We start from the raw sequence: 26,298 nt of genomic DNA, 5'->3' as shown, positions 1-26,298 counted from the left end.
GAGGCCACAGCTGGATTTCTTTGTTTTTTTTCCAGCCAGATACCTGTGGAATTTCAGACATTTCCGTGGCCATTCTTTAGCAGGTGTTGAAATAAAAGTTACCATTTCCTGCTCCTTACGGGTTCTTAGAATTAGGCTTCCAGCCATAGGCTTATCTAAAATCCATGGAATCCAATTAAAACTGCACCAAAGTCTAGACTGAATTATCTTTTCAGGAACTATTGGTAACATGAATTAGAAGTTTCCATTGAGCTTCTGCTGAAAGCATCTATTGCTAGTGAAACAAAATGAATTCCATCTAATGAAGTAACAGCTGATGTTCATGCATGCAATACAATTGAAAGATGATTGCTTAACTTTTTTAGATTTTCCAGTTGTCAATTGACAACTAGTCCTGCACTTGATTTCCTTTCTTTGGCATTTGAATACCACAATTTCAGTATTTATAACATAAAGACTATGAGTACTTCAGCTTTGCCAGTCAGTGTTGAGGTTTTATGCTGAAAAATTAGAGTGACATAAGAGTCATCCTCTTGCATTGTCACAGTCCATACAGAGATCTAATCTACATAACTAAGACATCTATTCCAAAATTTAGGCAATTTTTTGCATTCTGGCTACTACATTCTCATCGTTCATCCCTCTAGATGCAGGCTTGAAATAAAATAAGGTATAGTGAGAAGGGATAATGCACTGCTAGATTTCAATGTGCAATGGCAAAATCATTTCACTGGCCCCTTAAAATCATTGAAGAGTATACTGTTTTTATTGCAAAGTCTAGCAACACACCAGCAGAAAAAGTTATTCACTTTAATTCCCCTGAATGCATTAGCAGAGCAATTCTTTTTTTTCACTTTGCTAAAAAGCAGTTGCACCCCTATATCTCAGACAGAGCCTCCAAAATAAACAAAGCAGTAAGCAAAGCAATTAGTTCCTGAAATAAAGATCCTGGGTTTTTAAGGCAAGCAGTCAGTAAAAAAAGGGGTTTTTTTCCCAGAGCTTTTCATTCAGAAGTACCAAGATATTTCCATCTTATGAGATCTTTTGGAGACTGGAAGTGCAATTATAATAATTTTACAGATTTGGAAGACTAGTCATGTAAAGTTCATTTTTCTTGCTAAACTTTTGACAAAGCATCATCAGTGTTGGGAACAGAGTACAAGAGAGTTGCCTCTTCTGCCCTTATTACAGAACTATTCCAACACAGCAGCATCTGTAGCAACAGTTCTTGTTAATATTATTTAAAGCTGTGATCAGTCTTATTGCTAGACTCCCACAAAAGTTTAATATTTATAACATATTGCTATGTCCATCATTGTTGATTTAAAAGTAAAATAAAATCAAAAGTAAGGCTGACAGAGTTATAGAGCTGAATGTCAAAAAGCAAAAGAAAATATGGTAATAATAAAATTATTATAATGCAATGTGGTAGCAGCCAATATACAGGACCTTTTAAAGGTACCTCATGCTCAGTTACAATCTCTTCAACAGCCTTTCTCTTCAGTCATATGAAATCAATCTGATTACTTCTAACGAAGTTATATATAGAAAAAAAATCTTATAATGTATTACAACATTAAGCTTTTCTCATCAGGCAGGGAGACACAGCAGAAATCACACAAAGACATCTATTTCTAGTCCTGAAGATTTCCATGTATTAAACAACCACCTGTGATTAATTCTGTAGGGAGGAGGAATTGATTTTAATAGTATTTTCCAAACTATTACAATTACTTAAAAAGATACAATCTGTCATGTCTGAAATATGAGAACATGGGATGTTTCTCAGCACAGTCCTAGAAATACTCCAGCTTTTAGAGTAAAACATAATTCCAAGCTGAAACATTAGAAACATCAGTCACGAGGCCTCTCACTATTATTTTTCAATGGTGATTATTTTTCACCTGTTCTCCAAGCCAACTTATGGCAGGCAAGGTAAAGCACAACCCTCATTGCTGCCTGAATCTACATGGCTTCTGCATCAGTAATTCTGGAAGCAGAGTTTTGGAGCACAGGAAGCTGATGATCATGGGACCATGAAAAATACACTTTTTCACTTTACTGAAACTCATGAAATGTGCAGCACCACTTAGTGTACCACCAGCATCCCAGATGTAGACATTTGCATATGGAGGCAGCAGTGAACGTGCCCACCTGGTATATTCTCTCTTAAGGTCACTAAATAAACCATTGAAATGCAGTATTATCAAAAAATAATAGATACCATTGACATGAAACCCATGAGACACCAATCAAATGAATTAAAATAATATCTTTTATAAATTAGCATATAGCAAATGCAATAAAAATACACACCTAGAAGAGAAAATAAAACCATTAACTGAGCAAGGACACATTTTGGCTCTTGGACTTTGTGGGAGGCTTTGGGTTAGTATTTTTCTTGATTCAAAAGACAGCAGGTGAGGCTCAGTGAAGATGAAGTCCGGTTTTTCTCCATAAGGATGGGAGATTTTGCCGTTTATGTTTTAAGGGGTATTTATCAGGGGTAGTAGAATGTATATGCTTGAATTTAGGTGGGTAGGTGTAAGTAATGACAGGTCACCTACCTGTCTGTTGCTTTTATTTTTTCTCATTTCACCACAGATGTCAGTGCTGTAACAGACATACACTGTGTGTGTTTATACTTCATTTCATATGCTTTGTGGTTAGGAGTCTAGTTTGGTTCAAAGTCAAGACAAACTTGGACATAGAATGTCTCACAGGAAGAGCTATTGAAAACATGCAGGTGAAAGATCACCTATAGAAGGAAAAAGCAATAATCCAGCTCTTAATGTTCTAATCTCTCATTAAAATATTTGGAAATAACTTCTATAGAAAGATCCCTAGCACCAATTCACTTATAATATTACATTAGGATAATTTTCAACTTCCAGTGGAAAATGAAATAAATCATTCCCATAAATAAAAGAGAAAGATGAATGATAGGGTTTTATTACCAAAGGAGCCACTGACACTCTAATTAGCAACACAAGGATTATGCTTAGGGCGGATGAATCCCTAAAGTGTGAGCAGTATTTTTACTCCTTCTATCAGGAAAGGAAAAGTTTAGGTCATCTGAGGGAAATCGAGGAAGCAGAGAAAAATACAATTACACCTCCTTTTCTCCTCCTTCAAAGACGAGCTGGCCATGGCCAGGCTGGGTGTTGGTGTCAGCACACACGGGGAGGTGTGACTGGCCCTGCCCTGGCGGTGCTGGGAGGATGGTGAACGCCCCTCTCCCCAACAATCACTCTCTGTTAATATTTGATAGACAGCCAAAACACTTCTGTGAGTGAACCACCTATGAAAAAATAAACTGCTTTTCAAGAACATCCATCACTGAAAAGGGCTGATTTTCTTGTCCTCAAACAACCTTGTTCCTAAGGCTCCTGGGCTGCCTCTGAGTTGTAGGAAAGAACATTTTGGGGGTTCGCTATATGGTGTGATCTCTTTTGTTACTCATTCACTCATTCATTTTATCTTTCCTGCACCGGCACAGGGTGCCTGACTGTGAAACCAAGGAGCCACTAAACTGACCCATATTGCTGTTGTGACACTAGTAAACTACACATATTAATACCAAGGCATCTAGCATGGCACTAATAGTTGGATTATTAGTGGCTGAACAAGCAGGCTTAGGCAGCCTTTATTAGGCTAATGAACAGATTTTTCCAACCAATGTCCCTAATCACCGTGCCTGCCTGCAGTAAAATAGCATGAATAACTGTTAAACCAGATACAATTAAGGTCCTCACTGGGATTAGAGCTATGGAGCGGCTGTTCCCAGGCACCTAGATCCCTGTTTCCTAATTCTAGTTAATAGGAGACCTTCTGCCTGCTTTCTGCCTTAAGCCAGTAAAGGAGAAGGGGAGGGAGGGGGGAAAAAACCCTTTGCAGAATATCAGATCCTCTCTCCTAACCTTTCCTGGATGAATAGAGACGGATTGTGAATCGAGCAAACCTAACATCTTCTAGAACAATGAGGCCCTTCAGCGATAACAATAGTACTAATCATAATAGTAGGCAGCTCCAGCCCCTTTCTATCATGTGCAAACAGTTGGGGCAGAATATGAAATTGCTTTAGAAATAGATACTGACTTTCCCCCCCCCTCCCTTTCACTTGCCTACTAAGAATAGCCTAATTTATTCATGCTTTTATTTGGCAACAGAAACTAGGCTGACCTGCCTCCCTTTTTATTCACACAGATAAAAGGGCTTTGGCAAAAAGGCAGAGGACACTCTCTGCATTTAAAGGTGTCTAGTGTTGCTCTCCAAAGGAATGACAGAATGGTTACTGCTTCTTTCATTGGTCCTCCTCTGCTCTCTGGCCTTCATCTCTTTTCTCTCCGACTTTCTTTGGGGCTGTTCATGCCATAAAAACTAGGTTAAATCTGGGGCGGAGGGGAGGGGAGAGAGTAAAAGAAACTCAAGTGCCTTCAGCATCTCGTTCAGAATAGTGTGGCACTGTGCAGCTACAGAGGTCCTATGTGTAGCTCACAGTCTTGGAGCTCCGGGAAGAGAGCATGATTTAGAGATTTTGCTGAGAGCGTGCGTGTTTGGCAAGGGGGGAAAGAAGGGGGACTGAAAAGGGCTTGCGTTAACCCTTCTCCTATCTTTGTGTAACAAGAGTTGCTACTCAGAAAACGTGAGTCACTGCAGAAACACCTTGCTTACCAAGCCCAATCCATATGAGACAGCCTGGCTGTATAGCCGGTGCTGACGTCCTCGGCTGTGCTCACGGCAGAGCCCTCCCGTGCAGCACACGCAGCCGAGCCGTCACGCTGCAGACAGATAACAGCAAAGTTAATTGCTGAGTACAAACACAGGCATCTTTCAAGCTGGACAAAACCCCTGTGTATCCAAACACAGCTTCAGTGGCTGCCTGTGCATCCACTTGGTGAGCAAAGAGCTGGGTTATCTTGGCGCTGGATAGGGGTTAGAGGGCTTCTGTCTGGGTGAGTAAAGTTCAGCTGCTCCCTTCTTGATTAGTAAAACCTCAGTCTAAATAATAATTTTTAATAACGTGTCAGAGGTGGTTGGTTATGTGTTTTGGCACTTCTGATGGTGCTGCAAAAGAGAAGGAGCACTGCCTGACTGTGGTGCCAGGGACCGTCTGCACAAGATAGCCACAACCAGTCACCCACAAAGCAGGGTCTTCTCCAGACTACTGGAGCCTCACCTTCCTCATACTTTCTTTCAGGTGTTTCAGGTGGTTTTCCTCATGATTCCACTTTTCTCTTGAGCTTATCTCATTGCATGCAAAATATTGTTATGAAAGATGATCTAGAAAGTCACATAAAGAGGAGTCTGAAGAAACAAACACTGAGGATGTTGGTGTGCAAGACCAGCTAATAGTATCGCCTGCCTTTTCAAATTTAACTGCACCCACCATAGACTAATACTTGCCCTGCTTAACATCCAACTCCTGGTCTATATTTGTGATTTATCTACCAAATGACTGATTTTGTTCCTTCTGCACCTTGTGGACTACCTCATTTTCTCAGCTATGCCAAAATAAATATGAATTCAACAGATACATTACGGCTTACTCCACTGTAACTGAGAGCAGAATGTGACTTGTCTTCTCAGATGCATTATTAAAGAACCTAGCGAGAGCACAGATTTTCCTGCTATGTTATCACATGATAAGGTCGAGTTGATCTGCAAAGTGAAACCTTTCAGAATTTTATTTGGCAGTTTGCTTTAAAACATCAAGTGGTAAATGGTTTCTGCTCTATTTCAGTTCTCATGAACACAGTTCTTTTACGACTGAACCCTTCAACAGGTTAGCAAACATTGTCTCTCTGCCAAGACATGCCATTTCTTTTTTTGTAGAATACTTCTTTTCTTCATTCCTCTGCCAACCCTTTTCTCTTCTCCACACACTGCTTTCAGATTGCCAAGACATGATCGTGTGCTTTAAAGTTGATTTCGGAATTACTTGGCATATCTTCTTAGCTTTCATCTATTTTCCTATCTGGAAACACAATAGAAAGCTTTGACTTTCAAGAATTATTTTTTTAAGCACCTCTTTCGAGAAGCTATCAAAGTGCTAGCTACCACTGATTTTGTGTAAGAAACTAGACTATCAGGATTAATATTCTTTTCATATACAGTTGAGAAAGGTTGAAACTTCAAAGCTAAATTCAGATATAACCTCCCTGCAAAGCTCAGGTATTGGCATCTTCTTATCAATCTTAAAAATGAGATGTAAGAAGTCTTATGCAACAGTACATATCCTAATCTGCTCCAGCACTGTCCAAGTAGGATTCAGACACCATGTAACCATATAAAATGCACCAGATTGGGCATCCAGAGGGTTGTGTCCATAAGAAGTCTATTAGTAGAGTTAAAGCCACAAATAGTAATTGTGGGCATCTCATCTGTCGTTCTGTTACACTGGCAACAAAACATCACTCTCGCTTCTCCCACTGATCAAAAGATCTTTCCAAGTCCTCAACTCATTCTGGTAGCTCTGTCCTAAATGCTGTTTCTATTTTTTCCACACACTCTGTGAAGTTGAGGCTCAGTAACCCCGGAGTTGTCTCCCTATCTTCCTACTCCTCACACAGCCAATAATCATACTTGCCATTTTAAGAGACATCCTCTGTTTGGGAGTCCAGAATTACTTGTGTTTCTGTCATTACCCCAATCGCCTTTTCATGTCATGGCATTGATGGAAATGATCTCCACCTTTTAAGTGTGACCTACATTCTCTGTCAATAGATGTAGGATTTTGCATTTGGCTGCATTATTTCAGACTCCTTATTTCTGATGTGTCTCCTTTAACTCTTCAGGGTGAAACCTTTTTGGGCAGTCACTGTACCTGGCTATGTGGTGTCAAGCACAACACATCTTCATGTTCAATGACCTTCACTGGCCTCCTCCCCTCCACATACAATTCATACAGCCGTCTTTATGTTGGGCTGCTTCTCAATGCCTCTAAGTATTCAGATGCAAAGATATCACATGAGCTACCACATGTCTGTTTACTGCCTCCCATCCATTGCCTTGAGTTCAAAACAAAAATATGCTCATTTACATAACCTCTTGTCAGACATGCATACTTAAAGGCTAACCTGGCCACACAGCACAAAACTGTGAGCTTGCTTGCCAAGATCTTGCACATCTACTCTTCATAATACGTTTCAGAAGCATCTACAAAATTCAAAAACACCTTTTCTGTCAATAGAGCAGAGACAGGCCAAACTTAGGACATTCTTAGAACTGCATATATCGCATGTATTTATAAACCAAAGATCAATACATATTTCAGCTGTACCTATATTTATAAAGGTGGGACTTATAAGATACAATCCAGAACAGAGGTATTCTCTTCAACTAGTTCTTGCCATACCCACTGGGAATCAATCTATCCTATGGAGAAATGACCCTCCAATGAGATTTTGTGGGGTGTCAGTTGCAATCTACCAGCCTGAACAGTTGAGGCTTCTTTGTGTAGATGAGGATCCAGGATTTCACTGTGGGAACACGTTTTAATGCTTTTTTGGCCTTTCCCTGCGCTGATGCTACAGGGTTAGTAGGATCAGGAAAGGGCTCAAAGCATGAAAACAAAACAGTAAAATCTCTGCAGGTTCAGCAACTATTCTTAGCAGTACAGAGTCTGTATTTTCTGGAAAATAGTCTAGAAGAATCACGCCTAGAGCACAATATGGAAAGAACCGAGCTACTCAAACCATACAAAAATATCTAAGTAAAATGTGACTTTGTTAATTTTTCCCAGGAGAAACATATAAATCACATGCTACCACCTGCCATATTTTGCCAATTAAAGGACAGTGGTTTTTAAATTAATCTCTGTAAGTTTTTCAGAATTCCTTAGTATTTCATCCCTCAAATATTTAATTGCTTCTGACTGCCTTCAGGAGGTGTACTGGAATAAAAGGCGTTGTGCAAGGCAGCTGGGAGATCTCAAGCAGTTCCAACTTTTCCCAGTTAATTCTATAGCCTGAAAGCAAGCCAAGATCTTGGATTAACACTAGAAGGGCGAGGATTGTGGCTTCAGAGTTTGTTACAAACAAAAGCACATTGTCAGCCTATAGCATCCAATGGTACTTCAGTGAACCATCCCTGATACCCTGAATGCTTGGGTGAAAGCATACCACGATTGCCATTTATTTCAGGGCATCAGCAAACTCTGGTGCTGTTGCAAGCCCATGGGGAGCAGGCATCTGCAGTTTAGCAAAAATCCCAAACAAATACAAACCCTCTCCTTCACCCAAAAAAACACCCTCAAACCTAAATTCCTGACTGTAAACAAACAAAAATTTACCTTGCATGGGTAGCTTTCAGGATCTTGCATGGAAGACCCTAATTAGACTCACGGAGATTTTAGTCAAATTAAGGAATTGTATTTTGTAAGCTTGATGAATATCTCATTATATATTAGGCCTATCTCAGACTGTAATAATCACTTCCCCAGCTGCTTTTTGCTTAAGATGGCAGGTTAGCAGTCTACCTACTTTTCTCCCTGACTCCCAGAAGTCTTAACAATGTGTAAATTCAATGTGGGCCATATGCAGTTTATTTAACCTCTCCAGGTGCTCTGGGAAAGGACTTTCAGCCTGTTGCTGATCTAATTTCATCCTCTGTCTTCACCTTTTCCTTAAAACCACAGCAAAACTAATAACTCAGCCTCAAAGCAAGTCTTCAAAGCAGCTTGTCAATTTTCCTTAAAGAAAAACTGAAGGATCAACCACCTTTTCCCCCCCTTTTTTGTATAAACAACCTGAAATGGGGATCTAAAAAGAGCATGGTATTAAATTTCTATTTCATGCTTTAAGTACATGCAGTATGTTTTATGGTAATGAATGCACAATCAGAGATTAGGAATACATCAGCTGAGGAATTGAACACAGCTCCCATGAGGACAGGGAAAAAAAAGAATAATCAGCCTATGAATACAGCCTTTATTACAATACTTCAGCTCTAGAACATCTTATTTATGACTTGAGTGGAAAGATTTATGTACTATTAGTTCCAGATTTCATTAGACTTATGTACAGTTATGATAAGGATGTGTACATCTCTGGAAGCTTGTCAAAATATCTATGAAAATTCTGCATGGTGAATTCCCCTGCTCACAGACTACATGTCTTACATGATGGCTTCTCAGGCAGACCATGTTCTTCTCCTAGTTTGTTCTTAGAAAGCAAACTCAGCAGGTAGAGCTGCTTTTGTGCTCTGTCTGTATAAACCCCACCACAGTGGGATTCTTCTACATTGGGATTTAGAGTGTTAGGACTATGCAGGTAATAAAAATCAAAACAAAAACAGTATGAAACAACACAGGAAACCAAATTCAGCACTATACAACACATACAGCTTGCAAGAAACTTGACCCAACTCAAATCTGCCCTTTGCTCTATAACTTCCCCTGCAAAGTCTTGAAAATGCATTATTTTGGAGATGGGACTGTGTCAAAAAACTCCACTTAAAAAAAAAATTCTCTATAGTGTAGGGTGGTTTCTTTACATGGGAATACAGAAAAATTGATTATCTACCTTGAGGGTTCATCTTTGGGCCTGAGAACTCTTGGCCCTCAACACACTGTGTGCAGCCCTCAGACAGGTGAAGTATTTCTGAGGCAAATCCCAGAAAACTTCCTTGTTGTCATATGCCTTGGAGCTGCCTGTGGGTCTGAGGCTGTGTCTGTGGGATCTGCTCTCCAGATCAGCCCATTTTCACCGGGGCTTTCCCAAAGCTGGGCAGCGATGCCACGCATTTAACGCCCTGCTGAGCACACAGAGCCCGCAGGCACTCACAGGAGGGTCAGGGAGGGAGGCACTGCAGATAGCCTGGTACCTCCAGGGATGAGGGGGCTTAGCTGCACTTGTTTTCAGCCCAGAGGGAGGGAGCAGAGCCTACAGGAGGAAGGATTGTGGAGGAGTCAGCTTGCTCCTGGATTTACTGGAAGTTAGTTAAGTAACCGTATACAGAGGATATAACTAGTAATCAGGTCATGAATCTCTGCATACAGTTATTTTTGTAAGAAGCCAAGCACATTTGGCAAGCCTGGTATTGTCTCATATTATTAGCTGGCAAATAGTGTACAAAGTCTTTCAGTCCAGTGAGAGCAACGGCAAAGAAGAGATCGCAATTGACAGGAAGACAATAAAAACATCTCTGAGCACGGAACAAAGAAGGGACTTGGAACAACAGAAGCACTAAATTCCAAGCCTTGTATAAGCATGGAAAGAAGAATTCAGTCCATGACCAAGCAGATCATGGGTATTCAAAATACAAAAATCAAGGAACTCGTTTAAAAGTGAATACTTTGATGTCCTCCTAACTTGAAACAGCAATGACAAAAGAATAAGATCCAGTTATCTAAAATATTTGGTGAATAGATAAAAAATACATTTGACAAATGGTAACAGAATTGAGAATAACATTTCAGCTCCTGGAATAAGCAAAGGAAATAAATTCTTGCTTAAAATGTATTGCTCAGAGCCTTGGTATCCATGTCTACATATAGATATCTGAAAGATTCATTAAACACAAGAAAGATCATCCATGGGATGAATAATTTCTGATTCCAACATAAAGGACTGACCACTGAGAAAAAAAGCCCAAACCCAACAAGTGTTTCTGAACAGAAAAAAAACTGAGTTGCTGAAAATATACATCAAAACTAGATGAACTGAGAGTGAAGAGCAAGTATACCAGAGCAAAAAGAATCCAGGTGAGACAGGCATGAACTTGTCAAATACATAGGCACCATGATGTCAAAATTTAAATTAAGAATAAGAATGGAGCACACCACTATGCACGCCAAAGTACTCATGAAGAAAACCAAATAAAATTTAAAAAGCATTTAGTCTGTGACTGTAACCACAGAAAGTACAGAAAAGCCACCTCAGGACAGCAGGGTAGGCAGTCAGTCCAGTGCAGCAGAGAGAGCAAGGACTGGGGGCTCCTTTAGGAGAGTCTCCACTTTAGTCTGGCTCTCAAAATTACCAGAATGATCCTAAATGTGGGAGTCACTGGCAGAGCAGAGGTAGAGGCAAGGATAGGGCTGGAGGAAAGCTTAAGAGACAGATCATGCAGAAGCTGGAGCAGGGTCTTGGCTGCCAGAAGCAGCCAGCCTTGGGAGAAGCCATGACTTCCCACCCCCTGCACAGGCAGGCTGCAAGGGACCTCCCCCCCAGTTTTCAAACTTGAAGGCAGAAGGGCACAGGGTACCAGGGTAGGTCCCAGTGGGCACCAAGGAAAAGCCTTGGATTTACACACAGAGCATGGAGTATCCTTTCGGACAGGCTTATTTACATCAGATATCTACCAAGAAACAGGCAGTGAAGTTTTACAAGCACTCTTACCCTGCACAAAATGAAAGAGGGATATTGGCAACAGCCAGGCTTTAAGCAGCCAGCACAATCCCATTACTTTCCCTCTCCTGAGTGATTTCCCTTATCTATATCTGTGACCTGGATCTTGCTATTACACCAATCCTGCTGAAGTTTGCTGTATTGTGATGGAAAAGTCAGCAGCAGACCCATATCCCCTCAAGGGACACCCTGGTACCAGTCACTCAACCCATGGTTGTGTTATAAAACAGCAACCTTCTGCTTTGCTAATGTGCAGACATATGAGCTGTAAGCAATTTGTATAAAATATTTTAAGATACCAAGAAAAGAGCAAAACAGCAAAGATGAGAAACAATAGCATACTGTTAATTTTTGGGTCATTTAACACAACTCCCGGTAATTTTCTTATCTCTGTGCATCAAGTTTAAAACTGGAAAAAAAAAATCATCATCTCTCCTTGTGTACATCTCAGCAAACCCTACCAGGATACTTCAAGTTTGTCTCAGTTGGCTTCTGTTATGTTGACTTCTGCTACAGGACGAGTGAACACACTGAGGAATAGAGCCATAATTCTGCTCCAAAATCTAATGCCAGCTGGAAACAGTGAAATTATGACATTGGACTTGTCAGTGGGGATGTCAACAGCAGTAGCATGAAAAGGTTTTATGAAATACTTTTTTTTTGCAGTCCACCAGATCCTGTAAAAATGTGCTGAAATTGCCTGTTATAGCTTGATCTAAGCCTCTTTGGATTCATACAAGTCTAATAATGGGCTTTAATAATCTCTGGATCAGAACCTTTAATGATAAACATGTCTAGAATAGCAATATTTTACATATCCTAGAAGCAAATATTTTGGTTTAAGCCCCTCTTCCCTACAAACAAGACAGAAACTATAACTAGCTTGTCTCTTGTAGAAGTTGTTTTTGATTTTCTTTGTGTATTGCAGCATATAATATAACATTAATCTGTAGCCATGACTGAACTAAAATCTAGAATAAACTGACATTATTCCTCTTGGCCCCTTTAGAGGAAGAAACTGCTTAAACCCAGGCATACCATTTGCATAGGAGTATTTTATACTGCTGGTTTTGTACTAACTGCATTTAAGAAACTGCCATGGAGTTAGCAGAAGTAACTAGGTTTAGTGAGGGTAATGCTAACTAAACAGCTCCAGAAAAAAGTGTCCTCTGCTTTAGAAACCTTTGCACCCTGCCAGAAGAATGTGGGAAAAAAGCTAATCAATAAAAGACAAAATAGAAGCATTACCTCATCATGACGCAAACTCCCATAGCCTAAACACTGATCCAAAAGGAGAAAACTGAAGTAGTGACTCCAGAGATAGGAGTAAACCTTTGGTCACGTCAAATGCTCCCCTCCAGTTAGAGAAATACTGGCTCCCAGTAAAGCAGCAATCTCTGGTTTTATCCCACAAAAATGAAGATAGAGATAAAAAGCAAATATAAAAATTAATTGTTTTTAAAATAGAGTGTGATATCTTTAGGCCAGTCTATGCCTTACGGATTATTTGTAGATAGCTGATAGCAGAGCAGCATCTGTCATAATTCTGATCTCTGTGTGTTGTCATACCCTAAGGCAGGAGTAACACATGCCCTTTACTAAATAGTAGCAAATCATGAAGCAGTATGCCAATATATTAGCCACTTATATGTAGGTATGAAAGAAGAAATTATTTTAAGAAGAAAGAAGAAATTACTTTAAAGCTATACTGTCTCCTGGAATGAGATTTTTGTCTGAATGACACTCTGGACTAGAAAGCTTAGTGTGCACCAGGGGGACTTCTCAGAAGTTCCTTGTTTCCCTTTAACGTGGCCCAGACGTTTGTCAGCTGTGCAGCACAGACACTGTCAATGCAAGTTCAGTATTTTGTCCTGACAGTCATGCCTACTTTGAGCAGCACTGTCAAGATTTGGTCCTTCCTACCATCAGAAGCATCTGGAGGAATGAAAACAGTCAAAAAAACTTTTTGCAGATAAAAAGACCACGGCACAAATGACCTCACTTTTTAACTGAGACTGAATTTCTCAAACTTTCTATATGCTTAGCACAATTTATGGTTCAATTCAGACTTTAGGCAAAAGCAAACAACAACCCCAGAGCAGGCAACTCCAGGCACAATGCTCATCCACTTACAGCAGCTTGATCATTTGAGTGTGCTACAGCTTGCCTGTCGTTTGCTTCATGCTGCCTTTGGAGCTGTTTTTTCCATTTGTTTGTGTTGAAGGCTGCATTTGTTTTCTTTCCTTGTACTGAAAAAACTGGAGTACTGTTGACAGTAAAATTATTAGGCCCTTTACCCTAAAGTTGTCAACCAGTCTTGGCTGTTAACAGATCTAACAATTAGGTAATTAAAAGTATGATTGACAGGCAAACAGCGAAAGAAACGAAACCTGTTATTGCACCCCTTCAGTGCAACAAATAAACCCTCTGTACGTTTTCAGTATTCACTGGCTTCAACAGGCCTAATTATCCCTGGTTGATGAGTATGTGCATAGCATTCAGAAAGTGTAAGGTTTTCATGTCACTTGTTTTTTTTCTTAGGTTTTGGTTGGTTGGTTTTTTTTTTTTTTTCAGCTAGAGTCCGTTTTCTGATACGTGTGTGCATTTTGAATATAATGCTAAAATACTGGATGTCACCCCAACTGCTGGAAATAAGCCAACATATAATAATATCCTATCAGGAATGCTTAGGAAAAATAAATCACTCCAGATCCTTGGGAGTCAGTGATACAAGTGCTATTCCCTTGTCAGAAGCAGGCAAGCGCATATGTTTAGTGCTGCACTTCAAGGTAGGCAGTCAGGGCTGCTCTGCCGTACGGGACCAGCCTGGATGACTGACAGGAACAGAGCTGTCACCGTGTGTTTCCCATTTTCTGCAGTGTGTGGTTCTGCACCCTGCTGTGTACCTCTTCAGCAGCCGCTGATTTGATATGATGCATTCTGAGAGGCAGAACACCTGATGATGTATTTTAAAATTAAATCAAAACCTTGCTGCTCTTTTCCAATTTAAACATCTAGGGAGAATTCTGTGCTCTATGGGATCCTTTAATTTTTTATTCTCCCTCTTTCAAATCACATTCTCTGCCTTTCTCACACACAGAGCAGGCAATAAATCTGTGTGTGCTTCGTTTTTGGTGGGCATCATTCAAAGGCTGATTTGTTAGGTGTAATTACATTCACAGCAGTTTGAAAGAATTGAGCTAAGCCGCCTGCCCTTCAGCTGCAAGTCTTGGTTTACAGTGCACCCTATTAATATGCAACTGGGCAGACAGATGAAATGCCCTCAACAGGTCTTAGATGTCTTTAGCATCTTAGTCCCCTAACTCTGTAAACATTGGTTAGCTCTGGGAGCAGGGACTGCTGTGCTGCACAGGCAATGCCACTCTGGGGGAAGGGATCCTTCCAAGAGCCTGAAAGCCACCTGAATGGCTTTAGGGACTTCTCAGATATTTACCCGTTCTTGTGGCTAACAGTCTGAGCTTGCAACTGCAACTGGCCCAGCAGAATTCACCACACACAGCCAGGCTGAGAGAAGAGGGGAGAAAAATCCTCTGAAAAACTACCCCTGCAACCTCACTCAGCAGGGCCAGGACCTCTAGGTCTTCAAACTAAATGACATCAGAGCAGGTGACTACACACAGGGGGTTTTTTTGGAACAATAATGAAGACAGATGACAATACAGCTACGCTGCTGTCTCTCTCCTCCCACTGTATTTCCTCCTCTTCCTACACACTATCATATCTCTTTCATGTCATATTCAAAGCAGCATTTCAAACCAAGAGCCGGAGCTACAAATGACTTGTTGGAGGGAGACTGTTCTCTCAAGCGGGATATAAAAATTGAGATGGTGCTATAGAGGGGATTACGGTTTTTTTTACACATGTATTTTAAAAGAACTTGGCCAACCCTGTCACTAGGATGAGATGCAGTACCACTGTTAATGCAGTACGTTCAGTCTCTTAGCTTTGCTGCTTCCTGATTAATGAAAAAACAACTCCACAGCCTTTCCAGAGCTATGGTAACCTCACCACCAATGCTGACACACAGACCGAGAATACAGAGAGGTTGCTCTGGAGCAGCAGATTTGCCCACTCCCATTTTCTGATGAATTTGATGCACAGACCAGAACCTCTTTCCACACTCAGTCTTTCCTCCCCTCCTGCATGTCCCTGCACCTCCACCTTGACGCTAAACACCTCTGTGTTCCACCACAGACCTGAAATAGCACATCAGCTCCCGTGGGAGCTGGACAAGGGGAAACACACACAGCAGCAAAAACAAAGCAGGTGGTCTGCTGGCAGACACCCCACGTCTTTGAGATTTGAAACATTCCTCTTGCCTTGTGTTAAGCATGGCTAAAAATGGTTCACACGTTCCTAGAGATAAGGAAAGGTTGGGCCTGCAGTCATATTCTTGACCTTTCCTCATGCATCCAAATTAAAATAATAATAAAAAAATATATAAATGCACCTTAACTGAAATTTGAGGAGGAAACTGTGCCTTTTTTGCATGGCAAAACTATGAATATTTAGAAAACCTCAAAGGTCAATTACAGGGAATTAGTAGGCCAAAAGCTGTGTAAAAGCAGATTTATATCTGTAGAGCAGAGAGAATGGATTACTTATCAGGGCAGGGTTTGACCTAAGGGGAATTAAAACAAACAAAACAAACCCCTAAAGATCAAGTCTCAGTCTCTCTGTAAGATTTGAGGATGTGAAAATTTCCCAAGTAACAAGCTATTTTTATACAATCTATTTTAAACCTTTCTATTCACGAGATGATTCTTTTTATTCATGTTCCTTCAATCTATTCTAGAGACCATACTTGCTAGCTACTACATTTTAGGAACATGCAAACTGTAAATATTGGTTTGTATTAAAAACAGGTCTGTAGGATTTAGCATTTGCATTCAGACAAAGTCTTTTCAAAGTTCATAGGTGTTTTGATTCAGACCCATTTGAAGGCCTTGATTCTGCAAGATGCAAAGCATTTTCAGCTCCCTCCAAAGTCCAAGGCAGTTGAAAGTGCTCTGTACTTTGAAGGGCTGGGCACATAATTTTAAAATCTCTGTTAAAAAACCCCAAACAACCAACAACACTCTCCTCAATGATCCATTATTTAGGAGGCAAGAATTTAATTACTTACTGTAACTAAGCTCAAGAAAGCTAGTCTTCTCACTTGGAAGGATACCAAATTTCCATGTCTGCATATAGGCACAATCACATACAGTGTGACCTTAACAAGATTTATGGTGTGGTTTATTAATTCTCTAAATTGGTTCCATAAATCTACACTAGCCCTCACTATTTAGCTGAGTAAACTGTCTTTGATCTCTGCAGAGAGAAGAAACATACAAATCAGATTTCTTTCATAAAGGTGCTGGGCCAGACCCTGCCCTCAGAGGTATGGCCAGCAGCTTCTCATCCCTCTCTCCATGGCAGGAATCTACAGCAGAATTTTGTCTGCCATATGCAAATCACATCCTCAATTAAAGCAGTTTAGATCTCTAGATTATGGGCATTTTATCTGTGCAGTGCTGCTCATTTTGCAGCAACTAACAAGTCCTGGGGAATTTGGGAGATTTTTTCACATGGGGACAAAGTTAACTTTGCCTCATTTTATTTACAGAAAGCTGTTACAAGATATCACTGTCTACAAATATTTCACTTAGAACAAGACAATAATTTTAACAAAGATAATTTTATTCATTATCTGCTCTGTAGGTTTAAGCAATGGACTGGGTGCTCTTGCTCCACAGTGGACCAAGCTCAGCTCTCTGGATTTGCAGAGCTCTGTGTTGGGATATTCTATATATTATCTCACAGACAGTTTTCACACAGCAGTTTTTCTTCTTGCCTATAGAAATCCATACTGGACCTAGATGTGGTTTCATTCTGGCAGGTTGCTACAAGAGTTCAGTTTGCTGCTGCTGCCTTCCCAAGATAAATCACAACCAGTTCCACTAAGCCTCTAAAAAATTTTGATAACAACAGAAGTCAAACATTCTGTTAGAAAATGGAAAACAGTGAACTCAAGAAACCTGTACAGTGTTAAGATACCTCAATTTGGTTTCATGCTGATGAGAAAAAGAGCGGAAAATTAGAGTATACTTTACTTCTATTAGCATTTTGAAATTTTACTTTAGCAGTCAAATTAAGCCATGATGTGTTATTAAGTAACAGTGTGTTTGCAAACTCATAAAAACTGAAAAGTATTTCACGGAGTTAAAATCAAAATGTGACACATCTTTTGCATTTGCACCACACTGAGCTTAGAAAGCAGCATCATGTTTACTACAATGTCTGGGGAAAACTGAACAAATGCTATTGCTCTTCAGTTCAGACTCGTCCTTCTTTATGTTCTTCACCTCCTCATAAAATTCAGATTTGAGGTTTGGTTAGGTTCACTTTTAGACCCAGTCCAAAAACATTTTTAAATAGAAACTGAATTATGATATAGTCTTATGTGTATATTAATATAGCTCTTTCCTGTACTTTCTAGTTTAACTTTGAGATGAAACAGCTCAACCTTTTGTGTTGAAAATACAAAGGAACCAACCTGGTCTGCCTCTTTCTTTAGTTATAAAGGGGCCTCTTTTTTTAGTTATAAGTGGATTCTTATCAAACTGGATGTGAAGAACTAATTTTAATAGAGGTATTATCCTTTAATTATTTCTTTAACTTTATAATTTCATCAGTTAACACAGTGCACAAGAGGCAGTATTTGGCACCATAGGTGTGCACCTCACAGAGATGAAATTCTTTGCAGACACCATCTGGAATCAGACAACTGAGGACAAAGTATTTTATTCTTGTCTGTGTCAAATATGACAAAAACTGAGGAGATGAACCTGAAAAGAATAGATTTAGAAAATACCTAAAATAATTAGCTATACTAGGATACTGATCTCCAGGAGGTTGGTCACACATCTACTGCTTCAGATAACTCCTGAGCAAGAATTAATGAACTCTAAATGGACTCCTAAATTTTACTGGAAAAAGGGGAGACACAACACATCTCTGTCATGGTGGGAGTTGGATCTGAAGACTTTACCAGACAAAGGCTAATTCAAGGGACAAAATATACAGTAGTTAATGCTTTATCTCTGGAGCAGGGAGACATACAAAAGCTGCAGGAGTTACTTGAGTGTTGAAAGAGAAAAGTTTTTGCTAGGTACATCCACACAAGCTGCTGACTAACAAGCTGCACAGGAGCCAAAGGCCCAGAAACTGTTGTTTAGGTGGGTACCGATTCCCTCTTTGTCTTAATAATAGTAGTAATAATAAATGTTTAAAAAATCCCCACCACTCTAGAAGAATTCCTGATACCATGATAATATGTTCTTGTGTTTGTTAGATCAGCATTTTATCTAGAGCTTAAATCATCCTTGTTTTTTTCCCTGGGACTCATTCCAATGAAACCACTTCTTTTTTCAAAGGCAGTGCCTCAACCTGAACACAACATGTGGCTGAAGCTGCATTAACTCAAAATACAGCTAAAAGTGTCCTTTGTGTGTTTGTGCTGAATACTGATTAAAGTAAACTTTTTGCTATTAAAACGAGAGCCAGCACATTGAGACTTCTCCATGTACCATGATTTCTAAAGTCTCTGAACCAGAGACAATTTTTTTAACTAAAGGCACTCCAAATCCAAAATGTGGCTTTACTCTCTGAAAATGAAATTTGCCATGTCTGTTGTAATTTTATTCCTGTGTGCATTATACTTGTTTCCCCATCTACATTTTCCTTTTCTTCTATTGACAGTAAATTTCATCTGCCACTCTAGCATGCTGTCACTCACTCCTGTGAGATTCTTCTGCAACTCTTTATGCTTAAGTTTGATTTCCAGAATAATTTTCTATCACCAAATGCTCTCATTATTCAATTTAGTATCTAAGTTCATTTATGAATATGTTGAACAGCACAGTTACCAGCTGGATACTACTAAGTTCCTTTTACCAAGCAAGCTGACCGTTTATTCCCACTTATTTTTCCCCCATCTTTTAACTAATTATTAACCCCTAAAGGGATTGTCCCTCATGCTTTATGATACCTGTTTCTTTCTTACCAGGTGTCTTCTGCAAATACAACCCAGCAGAAGGAAACAGCCTAGGAGGTTCTTGGAGTGTGTGGTGGGCACCCAGGGGAGGTGCCCTGCTGGCCTCTTATTAGTCAACAGAGAAGGACTGGTGAGTGATGTGATAACTGGAGGCTGTCTTGGGCACAGCAATCACAAAATTATACAGTCTTTGGTTCATGGAGAAATAAAGAGTTAGGTCAGCAGGAAATGCCAGCCTGGACTTCTGGAGGGCAGACTTTGGATGTGGCACCAAGGGACATGGCTTGGCAGTGCTGGGTGAATGGCTGGGCTCAGTCTTAAAGGTCTTTTCCAACCTAAACAATTCTAGGATTCTGTGAAAAGCCATCAAGCAGAAATTGTTTGGAGAAACTTGCTGGAAATTCAAAATATACTCTTATCAGCTCCACTGCAGAGGTTTTCATTTGTCTGTATTAAATTCCTTTACACAAGGCTCCAACAAATCTGTGAGATAAAATCCCTCTATAAATGCCATATAGTGTTTTCACAATAAATCATATTTATCTGTATTTCTACTTTATTAATAGCTCAGGCTCTGCCCAGTACAGAGGTCAGATTCATTCCTGCTCAGACATTTTTATTTTTTCTTCTTGGACCAAGGAGGGCTTCTTTAGTACCATATTATTGACTCATATTCAATTTTTCATCCACAAGTAGAATATTTTTCTAGTAAAACTGCTGTCTAACTAAGTTCCCCATCCTGTGTTTGGCTAAATGCTTGTTATACCTCTGTCTGTGGCTGGTGGATGGTTTCCCCCTGGTTTGGATCTGACAACACAAAAAGCAAATTTAGCTGAAAAAATGTCTTCCAAAGGGGGACCCTTTACCTATCTGGTCCCTTCCCCATCCATTGGTAGTGACACCTGATAGTGGAAGTAGGAACACATCCTTATTTATCAGTCCCCTCTGTCAATTGGTTTGGTCTGCTCTCCTGCAGGAACAGGCTGTATACTTGTGTTACATAAAGACAGTTTAGGCATATCAATGTTTTTGCATTGATGGGACATGGGGAAGGTGATGAGTGCATTTGTGTATCTGAGCAGGGTGTGGGCTGTTGCTGGGTGATTAAAACACAAAGCGTGTTATGGTGAGATAGATTTCTTGAAGAATGTACAGCAATGGAAACCACTAAAGATTACTTGATTCTAATACTCAACAGTATGCAAAAGGTTAGGGAAGAAAACAGTCAAAATATAATTTCAGAGCCTGATTCAAATCCCACTAAGTAAATGAAAATTTCCCTTTGGTTTCAATGAAGTCTGAACTGCATTGTTAATATTTGTCATTCTGAGACTGCACTCACAGTTAAAATGTGCTTTAAATTTAACAAAAAAAAATTAGACAAGCAAGGTACCATGTGAATTGTAGAATTTGATTAATATATAAGGAAAAATTCGTTTATTGAGTCCTATCCTAATTCCTTTGGAATCAGTGAGAGCTTTACCATTGATTTCAGCTGTAGAAAAACCTCACTGCTTCCTAGAGGGAGCTTTCCATCTGAGTCTCCAACAAGGAAATGCTCATTCACAAGCCATGTGATCTAATCCATAGCAGCTTTAGCAGAACACACAGACATCCCTAGAGAGCAGGATGAAGTCAGATCAGGGCTGTAAGATGAACCAAGGCCACGTAAAGCCTTGCTTAAGTCAACATAAGGATATTATAGTCGAGATTTCACCACGGCCTTTCCATTGCAGTGGGAACTTGGAGCAAAGAGGGTTGAGCGAGAGTTGAAGCGGGGAGACCCGGTGATGCAGGGTTACGTAATAATCCAGCCTGCTAATCACAAAAGCATGGATAAGCATTTCAGCCTACATCCCACAGGCAAGCATCTAATCTTGGAGATGCTTTCTGGTGGGGTATTTTATCTTCCTTTCTCATTTTTTTCCTTTTTTTTTTGCTCTCAATTGTCACACAGCCTGAGGTGAGAGGAAAGAAAAGAAGCCCCCCTGCAGATAAACCACAGCAATCAGGATAATGATTGCAAAGGATCATCAGTCTTCAGGACATGACCTGAGCATCACTGAGGGCTAGAAGAGCATTTTTCATCGCTCCCTTCCTACCCTCCCTCCTAGTTTGTCACTGCAGAAATGCAGGGTAGCAGGGAAGCAGAGATGGTGTTTCTGATTCTTAGACTAGATACAAGATAAAATGTACAGGTCAGCCCTCTGGGGTCAAAACCAAAGGAAAAGGAGAAAAGAATCTCTGAGAAAAGGATTAAGCAGGAATCCTCCAAATCCCTGCCTTGATTCACTTGTTCCTGGAAACGAAAAGAAGCCAAGTGAGCTTGCAATTGCCTTTCCCAGATGGGAGATAGGAACTTTCCAAATTCTTCATCTGTCATCAGCCAGGGATAGAAAAACCTTTGTCACTATCCCAAGGAAAAGAAGAGGGTAAACATTTGTCAGGGAGATGCTCTGTATCTCATTTGTTAAGCACCTGAAGTGTAAATAATTGTAGGTCAGGCCCTGCTATATGTTATTTGTTGTCTTATTGTACAATTACTATAAGGTAATATTTCAAAGGATTTGTTTACAGGAAAACTGTAACCAGGTTACAAACTCCCAAAGCAGGGGGTTTACTCTGCAAACTTACTTAATATACTTTGTTGATAAGTATCTTTTATTCCTAAAGGACACAATGAAGAAAACTGACAACGGTTGAGAGTGCACTGAATGCGGTATGAAAATCTGTAAGGCAGTTTAAATAGATTAGTAAAACATTTATCTGTTATTGCCACAAACTGCATTAATCAAGCAAATCACATATCTGTCCCATGAGGGCACTAACTACAATTCTTCAAAGTTTTATCACAGTCTGGATCCTACAAGATCTTACAGATATCATGATATCTTAGAGGTCTTTTTCAATCTTAATAATTCTCTGATTCTATGATGTGGTGCTGCTCAAAAGGTTGAACATGCTATTTGGGAAGGAAATTAACTCATCTGTGGGAGATGAGAACTGGACAGAACAAATCCAGTGTACAAGTGGAGAATCACAGATTTCAGACTCTCTCTGCCCTGACTAATTTAAAACACGCTTCAAGAAGCAAGACAAATGGTAGAAGGGAAGCCCTCCCAACCATCCTCAGTGCCAGCTGTTTTACAGCAGGGTTATAGGAACACCCAGAGGACACCAAGCAGGCACATCAATCACCTGAAGCCAATATTGATCCCCTCCTTTGGGCTGGGGTATATTGGGGACCTTGCCAGGGAGGTAGCATCAGTACCATAGGGCTTACACAGATTGGCACATCCCAATGCAGCTGGAATGCAGAAAGGACAGACTCAGACTGGTGATGAACAAGATCCAGTCACTTTTGCCACTCCTGAACTCTTGTTTAAGATGTGTTCACAGAAAAGCAATTTACCTTGCTCCTGTACTACTGAAGCCTATGGGTAAACTTCACTGAACAGCTTATCTGTAATGTTCTGCTGACCTTGCAATAGGGGTTAAATAACTATAAAACAGGATGGAAGACTGAATATTGTTTTGTGTTATCAAACAGCTTTGCATTACATTATTCTTCAGAACCACAGGAAAAAAGAGTTTGTCTCATGTCTGGGACTTTCCTTATTCTCCAGAAAACTGAATGACAGAAGGGAAGTAATAACACAAAAATAAACCTCAACAAAACCCCCAAAATGAACGTGCTCTTTTCACTGCACTGAGATTCTCCCAGAGGTGAGAGCAGAACAAGGTCTTTGGAATTTTGGATGTATTGAAAAGTTGTTGTCAGACTACAAATACATTCATTACACCACACTTGTGTTCTTCAGTGCACATTTTACTTGGGTAGTAATGTTTTCAAAATACAGGGACCTCTGAAATTATTGTACAAGGCTCCTTCAGAGAGGCTAAAATGCTTCACTGCACCTAAAAATATGCACAGCAATCTGAGGCAGAGGGACCACAGGTATCAGAAAAAACCTGTAAAAGGAAGATTTAAAGGATGACATAGGCTAAACCCCATTCCTCTACTTAAACGGCTACAAAAAGACCATGATTTATGGTAATTCATTGAAAGTTCTCCAGCACCATCACATCAGAGCACCTTTCAACCTTCATGTACCAACTTTAGAAATTTACCTAAGGTGAGGTCGTATTCCTGTTTCTGCTCTAGTAACAATCAGTGTTGAACAGATGAAAACTCAGGAAAAAGAAAAAGCTAATTTCCTGACTGCCATTGTGTCACCTCCTTTCCAGATGAAGTCTTTTATTCATCTTGACCCCTGTGTCATGCTCAAGATCACCTTCAGATCCACATTTCTCATCATGTAAAATTCAATATGCCAGTATAGGAGAATAAATGGATGTGAAGAGGATTGAAAAGAATAAAGCAAAGTACTCTTAGAGAAACACTAATTATAACCTATAATTAAGGAGTAGAGGATTTCAGAAAGTTGTAAATAATGCTACTAGATTATTTATGGGATTTATTGCACTTTCTAAAAACTAAGGTTAATATAGTTTATATAACCAAAGAGATGCCTGGAATGACAAAACTCAGTGAACAAATGCAAGAAAATTCAGGAGGTCACCCTGGAAAAACGCAGCTAAAAGTTAGCAGCACCTCCTCTGAAGTTGCTTACTCTTAGGGCAAAATCTGGCATGAAAAAACTCCCTTTCTTCTTGTGATTTTGAAATCTGGTGCCACCAGTAAAACAATCTATGTTTTGTGCCCTATTATTTGTTATATGAATATTTTACTTGATCTCAAGAAAACAGTAAAAGCCCACGTCCTACATGGGCAGTGGCAAGGAGTTTTCTGTTTCTTCCTGCCTAGATATCACACAGCAGCAGAGTGCCACAGGAAAGAGTGGCATCTTCAGCTAACACTGGTACTCCTCCATAATAAATAATTCAGAGTTAATGATCTATTTAAAGCAGATCATAATTAAGTGCAATACAGTTGCACTTACTGATCCACAGACCTACTGGATCTGTACAGATCAAATCTTTATCAATCTGTAGACACAACCTTTTTTCAAGGGGCTTAATCTAAATTAAATCAAATACCACATTAAATGCTTAGACTGTCTTTTTAGACTGATGTGTGCTCCCCTGGCTTCAGAAACCTACTGCTAAAAATATTCAGCTACAGAGTTTATCCAGATTTATAAATAATGTGGCTGGAGCAGCTATTCTCCTAATGGCGCTGTGCTAAGCAGACTTGCAAAGCCTGGCACGGCCAAAAAGGGATCCTGCAGATCCCACAGGCTACAAGAGGAAGAGCTTGGAAAGTCCTGAGGTTTCATTACAGCCCAAAAGGTCTCGTGCTGTACTCACAGAGCTGGTGTTGGTCACACATGTCCTCTACAGAAGCGCCTCCAACCCATGGCTGCACTTGATACAACAACAGGTTCACAGAGCTTGTCCACAGTTTCTTCTAAATAACTCCTAAGTCAACACTGTCAGGAAGCACAGGACTATTGCTAGAGGCAGTTTCTCTCCCTTCACTTTCACAGAAATAAAAGGGGGAAAGTTAAATTACTGTGGTAATTTTAGAAACAATGATTCTATAATATTAAGAGAGAACATAATGCACACATGATGATTTAATCCTTCAAAAAGGCAAGTTAAAATTTTCTAATAATTTTGGAAATCTTTATTGTATAGTGTTTTATCTGCAAATAGGTATTTAGGAAACAAAATAATAGAGCTAAAATAGTTTGTTAGTAGTAGAGGAATGACTAACAGTTTCTAGAAATTCCTTTTCATGTTTTGTATTTAAGCTGAACTAAAATTTTTGTATCTTGGCAAACTTCATTTCAAAGTGACATGTTTCATTACGTTCAAGGGATTTTGCAAAGACAAACAAAGTCCAAATGTATAAAATTTAGTTAAATCTTAAATTCAGTGAGGATATTTTGTGATATAAAATATTTCCTCACAAGAAATCAACACTAAAATAGGGAACTTTTTGCTTGTTCCATTAAATGGTGAGATTTATTTCCCTTAAAAGGTTTAATTACTTCCTGTTCACTGATCTGCTCCAATGTATTTGCAGAAGCTGATGTCACCTGGACCTTTGTACAAATTTACTTTTCAGCTTAGTGAGGTTGTTCATTATAAATAGGTTAAAGCAAATTTTAAATAAGCTATTCGCTACCACTGCTAACACCAAGAATAAAGAAAAGAAGAGAGTAAGAAGGATACTAAGGGAAAAAAAACCTTCACTGCTCTGGTTTTCTCATTGAATACTGCCTGCAGCAGCTCAATTCAAATATTTAAATTTTGTCAGCAATTAGACAAGCCTATTGTGCTTAAGATACTTCAGCTAATCCTAAAAGTTTGAATAATTTTCAGTGGGGAACACTTATTTTGTTGAATTTGATGCATTTTTTAATGAAGTATGCAAGAGGGATTGTTTAAGAGCTGCTTACTCTGCCTCAGTACTGGGGAACTGAAAAAACTGCATTTCTCTCTGATTTTTGTGACCACTGCAGTATTGTTTGATCATAATTTCTTTCCCAAAGACCTACTCACAGAACTGAAAACTGAAAATCCATTATCTGTGCTGACAGATTTACCAGCACATTAAAGGCTGTAAAATCACAAAAAGTATAAAAGCCACATGTCCCCTGGTTTTCCTGTTTGTGGCTCTGTACCAGCCTTACAGATGCACATGTCCCATGTCCCTGTGGCCTCGTGCAGGTGAGCAGCTCCAGGCCAGCCCTCACTACAGAGTTCTCAGGGTGCAGACCTCGAGGGTTTCCACAGCCTGATACTCTGATAAGCAAATTCTTTAACTTAGATGTGTGACACTGCTGCTCATTGTAGCCCTGTGCATTTCCTTCGCTTTGGTAATGGCTACAGAAGGTGTCACGAAAATAAAAAGCCACTACA

Source organism: Zonotrichia leucophrys, chromosome 7 (genome assembly GCF_028769735.1).
Source record: "Zonotrichia leucophrys gambelii isolate GWCS_2022_RI chromosome 7, RI_Zleu_2.0, whole genome shotgun sequence".
Taxonomy (NCBI): domain Eukaryota; kingdom Metazoa; phylum Chordata; class Aves; order Passeriformes; family Passerellidae; genus Zonotrichia; species Zonotrichia leucophrys.
This window is presented reverse-complemented; position numbering follows the sequence as displayed.